Raw genomic sequence first — 12,631 nt, 5'->3', positions numbered from 1 at the left:
TTTCCTGAATGCATACTGATGGGCAGGTAAGGAGGCCTGGCATTCATACATTGGGAATAATGGCGCCAGCCATACTCATTAGCACTGGGAAACAGCTGCTTCAGTTTGCATTAAGTATCGCACTGCTCATGACCGCCTCTATTCGGGCTCGCTACTACACTCCGCCAGGCAGTGTATTGTTGCTCCCACTCACCCGTACCCGCACATAGGTGAGTTCCGCATTTATCCAGCATTGTACTTCAAAGGTGCTCAACTTGTCAAAATAAAAGTTCCAATGTTTTAGGAGGTTGCTGTCTGCACCGCCCACTACGCATGACGTCGACGCCCACCTCTAACGCATTCGGCGTCAGCGCTGCGTGCGGAAGGGTTGAGGGATGCACTGGAAGAGCTGGGCTTTAATGTTTGTCTTGAAAGCTTGTGCGTAGTTTAGGACACGCGAAACCTTTACATAATATATACGGAGACCTACAATCGCATATTCTTGTTCTGTAATTTCAGAAAGACCATTTGCACTTCAAGGAAAATGGTAAACTGAAAAAAGGCTTGGTCCTTCAAAGCAATTTTCAGAAAGAAATGAATACCAATAAATGCATGTCAAGGTACATTTTCCCTTTAAAGGAAAGCATTTTAGAGAAACATGTGTGAAGGGCGGTAAGGGTCCCTAGAACGCTTTGGCCCGAGCTAGCAGTCTGCACGCTGCCGCACTCGCGCACATCGCATTATTTGTCAGGTGAGACTAATTTGGATTGTTTTAATCTCATTGCACCCACACTACGAATCCGTCATGTGACCCCGAACAATGGACCTCGGCCCCTCCAGGGCAAGGCAGTGGCGAGCTCAAGGCTGGTCAATGGTCCAATATCCGACGACCCTTCAATACAACGGGCAGGTTCTCGGGTGCAAGTAAATGCATTGTGCAATTCAATACAGCAAACCCATTATGTGCAGTGGAGTAACTTTGCTGAAAATGTTGGCGGAACGTGCCATCTAAAGAAGAGGGTCCCTGCCAAATGAGGGGGACAAAATTGTTTGCCATCAAAGTTGGGGAGGAGGTGGGGGGACAAACACCCTTGTTCCACCCCCCTCCCCCCTAAAATTGGGCTCATGTTTCTGTGGTTGGGATCTTGGCGTGATACTTTACCACAAGAAATACTGCACTTGAGCTCAGTCCTTCAGATAAGAAGTGGGGTGGGGCCTGGATGATGCAAGCACGTGGCCTTCAGGGTGTTAAAAAGTCTCAGCAGAGAATGTGAACAATCAGGGACTTAAATTCGTGCTTGACCGACCAAAAGCTACTTAGCGTGGTAGTAAGAAAACTTTGCACCTGTACCAGTTCAGTTAGCAATGTGGCAAATTTGCACTAGTGCAAAAAAAGTATATTCTTTAAAAGCTTTTTTGCACAAGAGCAGAGGACTGACGTGAACGTGAACCTTCGCCTGGTGCAAAAACACAATTTGAGATTGTTTTTTGCACTCGAGTGTCTGTAATGCTGGCCTTAATTGCGAGGCCCCTCGATTGTGAGGCTCAAGCACACACAACGCGTGACATCTCCCTAGGCTATGAGTGGGGACTACAAGTTGGATTTATCAGTTTAAATCGCTAGAGCAGGTGCTCTGCTAACTGTGGCTCTCCTGATGATTTGCACTACAACTACCATCAGCCCTAGCGAGCATGCAATGGAGAGGGTCCATAGGAGTCCTACTCCAAAACATCAGGGGAGCCAGTGGTTCTAGACCCCTGCCTTGGAAGGCCACATCCCGTGGAAACTTCCATTTTTTATATTTAAAATTCCGACACGAGTTTTCAATACTTCCACACAGGTTTGCCTCCTGGCAATTCTGACATTTAATTACGTAACACACGCTGGGACGGAGATCTTTACTCTTTTATCCAATGACTACGAACGAGTACTGCGTCCCGTTTCGACGAAACATTGACGACCATAAACGGAGAGTGAAAGGATTGTAAAATAAGTGTATTTATTTTTACATTTGTAGGAGCGCACTTAACCCTACGGCAGTGGTCTTCAAATTGCTAAATTTGGGCAGGCTGGGCCCCACCCAAAAATACCAAATGGACAGTATGTACAATGGCTATGAACTATTGCGTGCAGTCACTGCACCCTACTCCCAGTATAGTCCCTGGGATCCCCTCCTGCTCCCATTACAGTCGCTGGGCTCCCTCATCCCACTCCTAGCCCAGTCCCTGTGCTCTCCCCATCCCACCGCCGAACCTGGACTCGCTAAACCCTGCTTCCACCACTATCCCATGGCTCCGGCCTATCCTGTTCCCACCACAGTCCCTGGGCTCCCCCTTCCCCATTCCAAACACAGACTGAGTGCCAATGGCTGGTGGTGAATTTTTTAAGTGGGGGGCATAAATATATCCCCCAAAAATGTCATAGCAATCGAGCGCAGTGAAGGAGCCCGAACCAATCAGGGGGGGGGGGATTTTACCCATGATTTTTTTTTTAAATAATGGGTTAATATGTTGCATTGCAGAGCATACTTTAAAAAAAAGACTAAAAAGCCAGTTTGCAATTGGTGCTAGGGGACCCAGGGAGCAGGCATGACATTTTTTACTGGACATCTATCATAGATGTCTAGTAAAAATATACTATCCCTGTCCCCTGGGCCTAACACAATCAACATGATTATGTGTGTATGCAAGGCACTTGGGTGCCAAGTGGGAAAGCATGATATTTTTGATTGGACATCTATGATAGATATCATTAAAAAGAAAAACCATCCCTGTCCCCTGGGCTCCACAGCGCCTCAGAAGGAGAGCTGATTTTGGCAGGTGGGTAGGGGGATTGTGCAACAAAGGCATTTTAAAAATGCCTTTGTTGTACAACCCTCCTTCCCCCCTCTACCCCACACTCGCCAAAATCAGCTCAACAAACCAAAACACACACATCCATTCACACAGCAATCGCTCTATCGTTCACACCAGCACCCATCACCCTACACTCACTCATAACACAAGCCTACACGCATCCATACACAAAGCATGCGCGCATCCATGAATAAAACAAAATTCACATAAAAGTACCTTCTTCAGGGGCCTGTGGTGGCTGCTGAAATACCCTGTTCCAGGCTGCTCTGTCTGTATGTTGGAGGAGGCGCAGGAGCTCCCCCTCGCACATACAGACATGCAGTGCCCCAGCCAGCATTTCCAATGAGCTATGCAAGGCTGGTGAAGCAAAACACCCCCAGCCTTGCATGGCTCAGTGAGCATATGCAGCTGGGGAACTGAACTGAACTGTCAAAGGGAAACCGTGTTTCTCTTTGACAGTGCAGCCATCCCAGGAGCACTCCCTCAGCTGGAAAAAGCCGCCGAGGGAGTACTCAGTGTTTAACTGGACTGGCTCCTTGGCTCCCCCATAATGGGTGAGGGGGCCATTGGGTGGGCGCCCCCTCACCCATTATGGATGAGCCACCAGGCTCGGACTGGCATATATGGCAATTGGGCAATGCCCGCACCAAAAATGGGCCACTCAAAATGGGCCACCTTTTAGGCCAGTGTGCGCCAGTTTGAGTTACTTCACTATACAGCTAGTGATCTTGACCATTGTTGCTGAATAAATATTCTTTAAATATCACAATTTGCTTACATTTTAACAAAAAACTCCCCCATGGGTACTATTCAAACAGTCTGTGACTAAAGGAATGAATATCCATTTGCAACTGCAGGCCACTTTTTTATTGGTTTGGTGCCTGAGACGGTTTCATGCTCCAGTCCGACCATGTGAGAAGCCCCTGCCCATTTCTTCCAAATAAAACAAACAAAAAAAAAACGTTTTTTTTACATTTCATGCTGTGCTCTCGCACCCCACAGTTTGAAGACCTCTGCCCTAGGGCATCTAGGCGCAAGTTAACGTCAGGGCGTAAGAAAACATGCAGTTGGCCGGCGGCACAGACCATGTTGAACAGGTAAGTCTTTAGTTATTTCCGGAACAAGGTATAGAATGGTTCTGCCCTTAGTACAAGGAAACAAAAGAAAAAAACATGGTAAAAAAGGGAAAAAGTAATGTAATGTCCAGTGGTCGGGAGTGGGGGGAGCAGGTGGCAGCAAACGTTAAATCACCATTTCATAAAGTGCAAAAAGTGAAACTCGTGAAAACAAATTACATTTTTTTTTGTGAGGTGGTCAGGATGTCACTCACCAGGATCAGAAGGAACCAGGCAGCCATATATAAAAAAGGAAAAGAGCAACTTTTGAACATTTTAGGCCAGATCCTCGATAACTTTTTTGGCACAAGTCAAATCGTCTCTTGCGCCAAAGAAACATCCACCCAATTCGCAAAGGGCGAGTTTTCCATTTCTCGCCACCTTTGCACTCCTGCCATTAACGCATACAAGTGGGCTGTCCAGCACAGTGTCCTTTGAGCATGAGGTGAGCTGCCGTTTCCTCAAGTGCTGCAAGCAACACAAGTACGTTTTCAGTGCAGACATCATGGGAGAGTTATACTGCCGATTTACTCCCATTCTGCGTATACAGACATCATGGGAGAGTTATACTGCCGATTTACTCCCATTCTGCGTATACAGACATCATGGGAGAGTTATACTGCCGATTTACTCCCATTCTGCGTATACAGACATCAGGGGAGAGTTATACTGCCGATTTGCTGCCATTCTGCGTATACAGACATCAGGGGATAGTTGCATTGTCGATTTACTCCCATTCTGCGTATACAGACATCAGGGGAGAGTTATACTGCCGATTAGCTGCCATTCTGCGTATACAGACATCAGGGGATAGTTGCATTGCCGATTCGCTGCCATTCTGCGTATACAGACATCAGGGGATAGTTGCATTGCCGATTCGCTGCCATTCTGCGTATACAGACATCAGGGGATAGTTGCATTGCCGATTCGCTGCCATTCTGCGTATACAGACATCAGGGGATAGTTGCATTGCTGATTCAATCCCATTCTGCGTATACATACATCAGGGGAGAGTTGCATTGCCGATTCACTTCCATTCTGCATAGTCATTGACAGAAATCGGGGGAGTTGCACTGACGATTCACTCCCATCCTGCGTAGACGGACATTAAGGGAGATTTTCTTTGGCGATTTACTCCCATTCTGCGCTCTTGTAAATAATTATTTAAATCAAATCTGTTTTCATGCTATGATTAACAAACAGAGGACGGGGCTTTGTTTTGCTCTTGAAGCTCTATTGCCAGAACGCGCCAGAGCTTTTGGAAGGCACAAGACCTGCTGCAAATGAGACTGTTAGGGAGAATACTCGAAAATGTGCTAATTCCCTTCACCTTAGAGACCCCCAGCAACTTCGCTGGATTTTGAGGACTTGATTTTTTTTTACCTGGAGAGAGTGTGACCCTTTTCCCACTCTCTCGTGTGTTTTACTCTTGTGTTTTCTTTGGTTATGAAGTTTTAGACAACTCCATAGGCATCATCTTTTCATTTGTTTCACACAGCACCCTCCGTGCAGTGGCATAGGGAAACCCTTCAGGCTTTCCCAAGGTTAAATACCTTCTATGGGATAAACTACTGTTTCCCAGAGTAAGTAAAGTGAAATTGACGGACGTTACTAGTCAATTTCACTTTACTTACTTAAATGTAATTCCCAAATTATAATCCTAGGAGATTTTAACCTAGACCTTGATGACCCAAAAGATGCCAAAGCATCTACCCTTAAGGATACAATTTCTGAGCTTGGGTTTACACATCGTATAACGAGCCCAAAACACAATAAAGGTCGCACCCTCGATTGGCTAGCAGACCTTAACTGTACCGTTAATGTACTGACCAACACACCATGTGCCTGGACTGACCACCACTTAATTACATTCACCATTGACAAGGCCGGACCTCTCACCATTCCCACTAAAGCCCCGGCCTTAATGAGGAGAAGCAAACAAAACCTCACCTTAGAAAAGTTGCTGCCTTTACTACGTCCAGTAACACATCCCGATACCACCCTTACGGACCCATCGGATCTAGTTAATCTTTATAAGGAGACTATCCTTAAAGCTATCAACACGATAGCCGCTCTCAAACGACAGAAATCTAAACCGCGCGCCTATATTAATAAATGGTACACGCCACACTTAAAGACTATTAGAAAAGCTAAACGTACAGCAGAAACCATCTGGAAAAACTCCCCATCCTTACAAAATAAAGACATGTTCACTGCGCCTTCATTTAACTATAAATCAGCCATTGTTCAGGCTAAAAAAGATAATTTCAATGACCGTGTAGCCAAAGCCAACTCAAGCACCAAGGAATTGTTCAATATTCTAAAAGAACTTGAATCACCTGCCCATATACCTGACTCCTGTATAAAGGACATCCAATGGTGTACCAACAGACAAAATGCGCTACAAGACGAAATTACTTTGCTACTCAACAAAATAAATATGAAAATAAATCTCATCAACATTGCTTTACCTCAGAATCTTCCATCTACCTCTATTCCAAAGTTGCCACAATTCAATTTCAAACCATTATCTATTAAAGAAGTAGAGCTGATTATACTTAAACTTAAACCATCCAACTGCAAGGGCGATGTCTGCCCGGCCACGCTCATTAAAGAAGCTGCAACTGCACTCGCTCCTTTTATCACCACATTCATTAATGCTTCATTTGACTCTAGTACTGTGCTGACCAACTTAAAAGATGCATGGGTACTCCCAGTTCTAAATAAAAACCTACCCCGGACCCCAATAACCCATCTAACTACAGTCCTATCACTACCGTCCCTTTCCTGCAGAATATATTGGATCGATCAGCTTATCTTCAGATTCAGCAATATCTGGAAACAAATAAATTGTTGGTTCTAAGACAGTCGGGCTTTAGACCCAGACATGGGACTGAGACGGCACTCATTGACCTAAAGACCCAAATCCAGACACTAAAAGATAAAGGCAAATCTGCCCTTCTCTTACTACTTGACCTATCCGCGGCATTTGTCCTAGTGAACCATGATATTCTATGCAAGCACTTGTCATCTGCTGCACATTTCTCTGACCAAGCTAACTCCTGGATTAAATCGTTCCTCAATAATAGATCCATGAGGGTCTTTGCATCATCTGCCTCAGCCCTACCTACGCCAGTCTCCTGTGGGGTCCAACAAGGTTCCTGTGTGTCCCCTACGCTCTACAACGTTTTCACCAAGCCACTATTTGATATACTCGACTATCTGGGTTCACGTATACGAACTATGCAGATGACACCCAGATACTCGTCCCCATCACTGGTGATTAGGCTGCAGACAACAAAACATTGAATGAAATCTATAGTATTATACAAATATGGATGGCTAAGCATGGTTTATGTCTAAATGACGATAAAACCAAACTACTCCTACTTCGGCACCCCATCCAAATTGAATAAACTAGAAGCATCCTTCAAAACCATTATTATCGATGGTAATATGATCAATGTAGCTAACGATGTGAAAACATTAGGTATCTATATTGACTCTGCACTATCGCTCACGAGCCAACCAACGCCTTACCATCAGCCACAGCATACACATGCAAGCTCATCACAGCTTGCCGTCCCTACCTTTCTACAACTAACTGCGTATCAGTAGAAAGAGCTCTAGTGTTATCACAGCTTGACTATTGCAATGCGCTATACTTGGGAACGTTCCAACAGAATGTAAATAAAATGCAAGTCATGCAAAATAATGCAGTTAGATCAGCATGTAACATCCCAAGGAAACACCATATTTCTATAGTTAGACAGAATCTAAAATGGCTGAATATCAAGCAAAGAATTGAACTTAAATCACACTCACTAACACAAGTGCCTATAAAACCAGGCACCTATATACCTTTCTGACACGTTTTCACGCCACACATAATCACGACCCAGTAGAACAGCACAAACACACTGTGTGGTCATACCCTGATTTAACCTACAACGGGCCGGTGGAGTCAGCTTAACAGTCCTCGGTGCCAAAAAAATGGAATGTGCTTCCCACCACAATTAGAGCCGAGCCCTCCTTCATGATATTCCGGTACAAGGTTAAAGCATGGCTCCTGGAACAGGACCATAACTGAACCTCTGCCATAATATATGCCCTACATCAGCAATGGCACTATTATATATACGTATTGTAAATTGTATATTCACCGCCTTTGTAAATGTACTTTCTTTGTCAACTACCGGTAATGTGAAATGTAAAATGTGAAACACTTATACACATCTGCTTGTAAATTGTAAAACTATATACGATGTAAGTGAAGTGCTCAGTTGCCTCAGGGTTTTGATGCGCTATACAAATAAATAAATCCAAAAAAAATACAAATACTAGTCTTTTTAAATTCCTAGACCATCACACCGTATCTTACAATAGAGTGCTGGAGGGGTTACTTAGTATCCCCTATGTCTAAATACTCATGTAGCAGTCAAATGCTACCCTTTTCTCCTGCAATAGCTGGTGGCAGTGGTTTTACAACGAACTACCATGGTTTTTCCTGACCGTGAACACCGGTAGCGTTAAATCACAAGAGCCATGTTTTTCAAGATGACGTCTGAGCCCCCTCTTTAAAAATAGGTCCCGGTCTTCTTTTTTCGCCATTTCTTTGAAGAAAGGTCCTTCTAGAGTTTTGCTCTGTGCGCCAAACCAGGTTTGGTTCCTTTGTTCATTCGCCTTTGGCGGGCTTCAGGAGTGAAGATTGCCTCTGGCGCCTGAGTGTCTGGGGTGGGCAGGAAGCGAGGTAGGCGCCCGAAACTCCCTGTGCTTAGTCGCCTAGGAGACCCAAATGCACTCTTTGGTGATTGGCTGGCTGACTGTCCGGCAAGGACAGCCACCCTGCTGGGTGAGTGACGGCTAGGCTGGAATGAATGGGAGAGAACTGAATAAAAGGCGAGCCTCTTGGATTGGAAGGCAGAGTCGACCACTGGAACGAAAGAACCGAAGACGAGCTTGAAGAGAACGGCTGCTGCAACTCCTGGACCGTTGGTTTGTCTGGTGAAGCCCTGCTGCAGGTCTAAATCGCTAAGTTCATCTCGAAAGAGAAGCCCTGCAAGGACGACTTCTCTCTTTGAGTTGGTGGGACCAATCAACTCGACACTAACCCACCTGGATACCATTCTCGGAACTAGTTGAATTTTCCTCAGATTGCTGGAGGAAGCTGAATAACCAGGGAGAGGGACACCAGCTTGTGTGCTTGACTACAGCTACCGGAATTGAAGATTTGACATTTGCCAGCTTTTTGACCAGTCCCAGTGCAGTGCAAGAGTCCCCCGACGTTCTCCCTCTTGTCCTCACGACTGAGGCCCAGGAACAGTGAGATCTGCAGGAACAGAAGTCACCAGCTGCATCTTTTTCTTCATTCGTAAAGGTACCGTAAAACTAGACTCAGAGTACTTGCCTCTCGCAGTGAAAGTGCTTGAAATTTTCCCAACTCGCAGGCCTAATCAGCTTGTGACCCAACATATGTTTCTTCTTGTTACAAACTATTCCTGAGAACTTTGGCAGAGACTTTTCCGTTCATCCACCAGACTGCTTTATCCTATCCAAGACTTTAGCCCATTGACTTTGGCCTAGCCTATTGAATTGAGTTGACTCTTCTGGTGAACTCAAAATATCTGCACTGCCTAAGAAATAATTGTATTCTTTCTATGTTCTGATAACCAATGCCTTTTTGCTCCTTCTTCAAAGTATTCTGAATGCCTCAGAGACTCAGAGTGTACAGTACTGAAGTATGTTTGTGTGTGATTATATTACCTTCTAATGAATGTTTTATAACTGACAGTTAAATACATTAATAAGTATTTAACAAAGAAACCTTGAGCTTAAGAGTTCATTTGAACACCTGTGATTGTAGACCTCTGTGTAACATCATTACAGCTCACATTCCCTCTTGAGATAAGCCTGGCTGCTCAAAAACTGTGTAGTACAGACTTATACCAAAGGTTGGTTTTGCTTACACCTGTAGTCATAGTTATGTGTAGTGGTCCCAACGGGTACTGCATATAAACTCTGCCTAACACAGAGACAGACTTCAGCAATGTCAATCAGCATACCACCCTTCCGCACTCTTTCAGCCTTGTGTAGAGTCACTTCAAATTGACGGGAAAGAGTTTCCTGTAGAAAATGCATATTTCTTATGAGCACAGACTTTCAAAATTCTCTGCAGATCCTAGAAATCACTTGCAAATGTTGGCCTTTTTTAGACAGTTCCAGCACATTTTCACTCTGCAACTATGACATTTCCAAAATCTTTCTCCAGATTTTCACAAATTTTTGCGTGGATTTGGACTGCCTCAGGCTCCATGAGACCCCAATACAATTGTGCAGTCCGTGTGCTAGTCTCAGCAAAACATTTAGGGCCCAATTTGTGGAATTTTTAGCACGGTGCAAAGTGATTTTGTACTGCAAAAATACATTTTACACCTCTCTGTGAATCAGGGTGTTTGTTGTCAGTGCAAAGTCAGTCTTCACTGTGCTAAAAATTCCACGCATTAGGCCCTTAATCTGCAACACCAGTAAAGGTGACTGTGGTCCAGTACGGTAGGTACCCAGTAATTTTACCGAAAATAAATAAAACAGTGTTAAGTTTTACCGAAACCCAAAATACCGAAAAAATACCAAAAATGTTAATTAAATATATGTATAGTAAGGGGAAGAAAATGGGTGGAGATGGGGTTAGGGTGGGGTTAAAAGGATAAACAGGTATTTTTGGGGGACCCCCGCCCCCAAATAAAAAAAAAACAAAGCAGTATTTTCTCGGTATTTTGACTTCAGTGACATTTACCACTCTGATTTTGCCTTTGGTAAAATCACATATAACCGTCCAGTACTTTTCCCTGGTGCCACTTGGACTGACCTAGTGATGCACTGCACTACCTTGGATTGACTGGCCCTGGCTGTGGCAGAGCTGCATTTGCCAAACATTTGCTCACATGTGGCGTGGTCAGATTCTTCGCATACCTCCTTGCAGCCTGCATGCAGCACCATTAGCCCTACCTGCATTATTGCATGCGTTCAGCTGCACTTTTCTCCTGCAGTGCAGCCTGAGCAGTCAGAGGCCCCTCTGATAAGCACTTCGTTCAAAGGTGTGAGAACATGCTGGCAGGTGGGAGGGTATCTTACATGCTCGCAATACGGATCACTGATGGCTGTAAGCAAGAAAGCCATTATTTAATCTGCAAGTGGACGCCGATTTAAAAAGAAAGCAGTATTTTTCTGTATTTTGACTTCAGTGAAATGTACCACTCTGATTTTCCTTTGGTAAATTCATGCACAGCGTCCGCGCCAGATGAGTGCCGGTGTTCAGAAGTAAGTCCTGGGGCTGGGTCCCGTCAGGCACCTGAACAAATGAAGCTCTGCAAGTAACTTATGCTCTCTTGCACACTTGACACTACTATTCATGCACACTACTATACAGATAACCACTGTTTCCACTCACTTAAACAGGTAACAAACTCATCCACACCCCCTTCTACGCGGGTACCAACTGCATTCATTCACGCTCACTAGCGCATGGTTAGCAGCTGCTTCTAGTCCCATGACAGAGTGTATTATTGCTTTCGTTGACACCCACTATCTTCCATCCACACTCACTTCTACAGCGGGAATCACTCCTTCAGTTTGCCCTCAGTGCTTCGCCGGGAATGACTGTCTCCGTCCACGCTCTCTACAGCACGGGTAACCGCTGCTTCCTCTCGTGCTCACTTTCGACACAATTCCTCTCACACGCCCCCTCACAAATTAAACTGCTGGTTCCGCGTACACACACTGACTGGTGTTTCCGTTCATGCCTAATCTATTGTGACTACGCAGCTAACACAACTATCACGCACCTTATACTGCACGCTGTATGCTCGAGTCCCAGGTCATTACCTTCTACACTTCGTTTTGTAATCCTCCCATCAACGGAGTGTCGGTTGCGATGCAGGCACCAGAGAATACAGTGCTTAATTTGTATGAAAATAAGTGGCAGGTCCCAAATATTTTATAGCATGCTTGCGACACTGTGGGAGGGCAGTTCCCTACCATTGCTGCCACCACCCACAGCTGTTCTGCACAGTGTCGGTCGACACATTTGGGGTTGAACTACAGCTTGCACCAGCTCATTGGGGTTGATGGATGCTCTGGCTATCATTACTTCATAATCAGTCTGATTCTGAGAAAATAAGTGCTGGGGTTCCTGAGTAAGTGCAAGGGCGGAGCCCTGGCAAACACCCCCATAAATTATTCACTGCTGAAATATCATGCAAAATACTTTGAAAAGTGTGAATGTACATTTCAGATTGTTTGCAAGTACATCAGGGTCCAGACTATCAAAGGGCAGCACGTTTTGAATTTTGTTTATTTGAGCGCCAGCAGTAGCCCCAGATTTCAGCTATGCCAGGATTTTGCTGAGGGAATCGCAGTGTGTTGTGCTACATATGGTAGCGTCACAGAGGGTGTTTCACAGTGTAAGGTTTATGCCCACCTTACTCCTACGTCCTGTCCCCTTTCCTCCATACTGTATGGGTGTCCCTTGCTAGGGACGGGAAACGTAACCCTTTCCACCAGAAAAAATTGTCTTCTCCTTTAAATTTAGATGCGCGCAGGGTTGCGGCCCTGGGAGCATGCACTCCCCTGACAAGTAGCAAGTAAACACCTTCTCTGGGAAGCGTCCAAGCGGGAGGGGCCTT

At 45.1% G+C, this 12,631-nt stretch overlaps 1 protein-coding gene across 3 annotated transcripts in view; it reads left to right on the top strand.

Annotated features, from left to right (window-relative positions):
* The window catches only part of ITGA3 (integrin subunit alpha 3), a 469,598-nt gene that overhangs the window by 237,975 nt on the left and 218,992 nt on the right, over positions 1-12,631 (top strand). The window lies entirely within an intron of this gene.

The sequence above is a fragment of the Ambystoma mexicanum genome, chromosome 13 (genome assembly GCF_040938575.1).
Source record: "Ambystoma mexicanum isolate Mex_15411 chromosome 13, UKY_AmexF1_1, whole genome shotgun sequence".
In the NCBI taxonomy this organism is placed as follows: domain Eukaryota; kingdom Metazoa; phylum Chordata; class Amphibia; order Caudata; family Ambystomatidae; genus Ambystoma; species Ambystoma mexicanum.
This window is presented reverse-complemented; position numbering and strand designations above follow the sequence as displayed.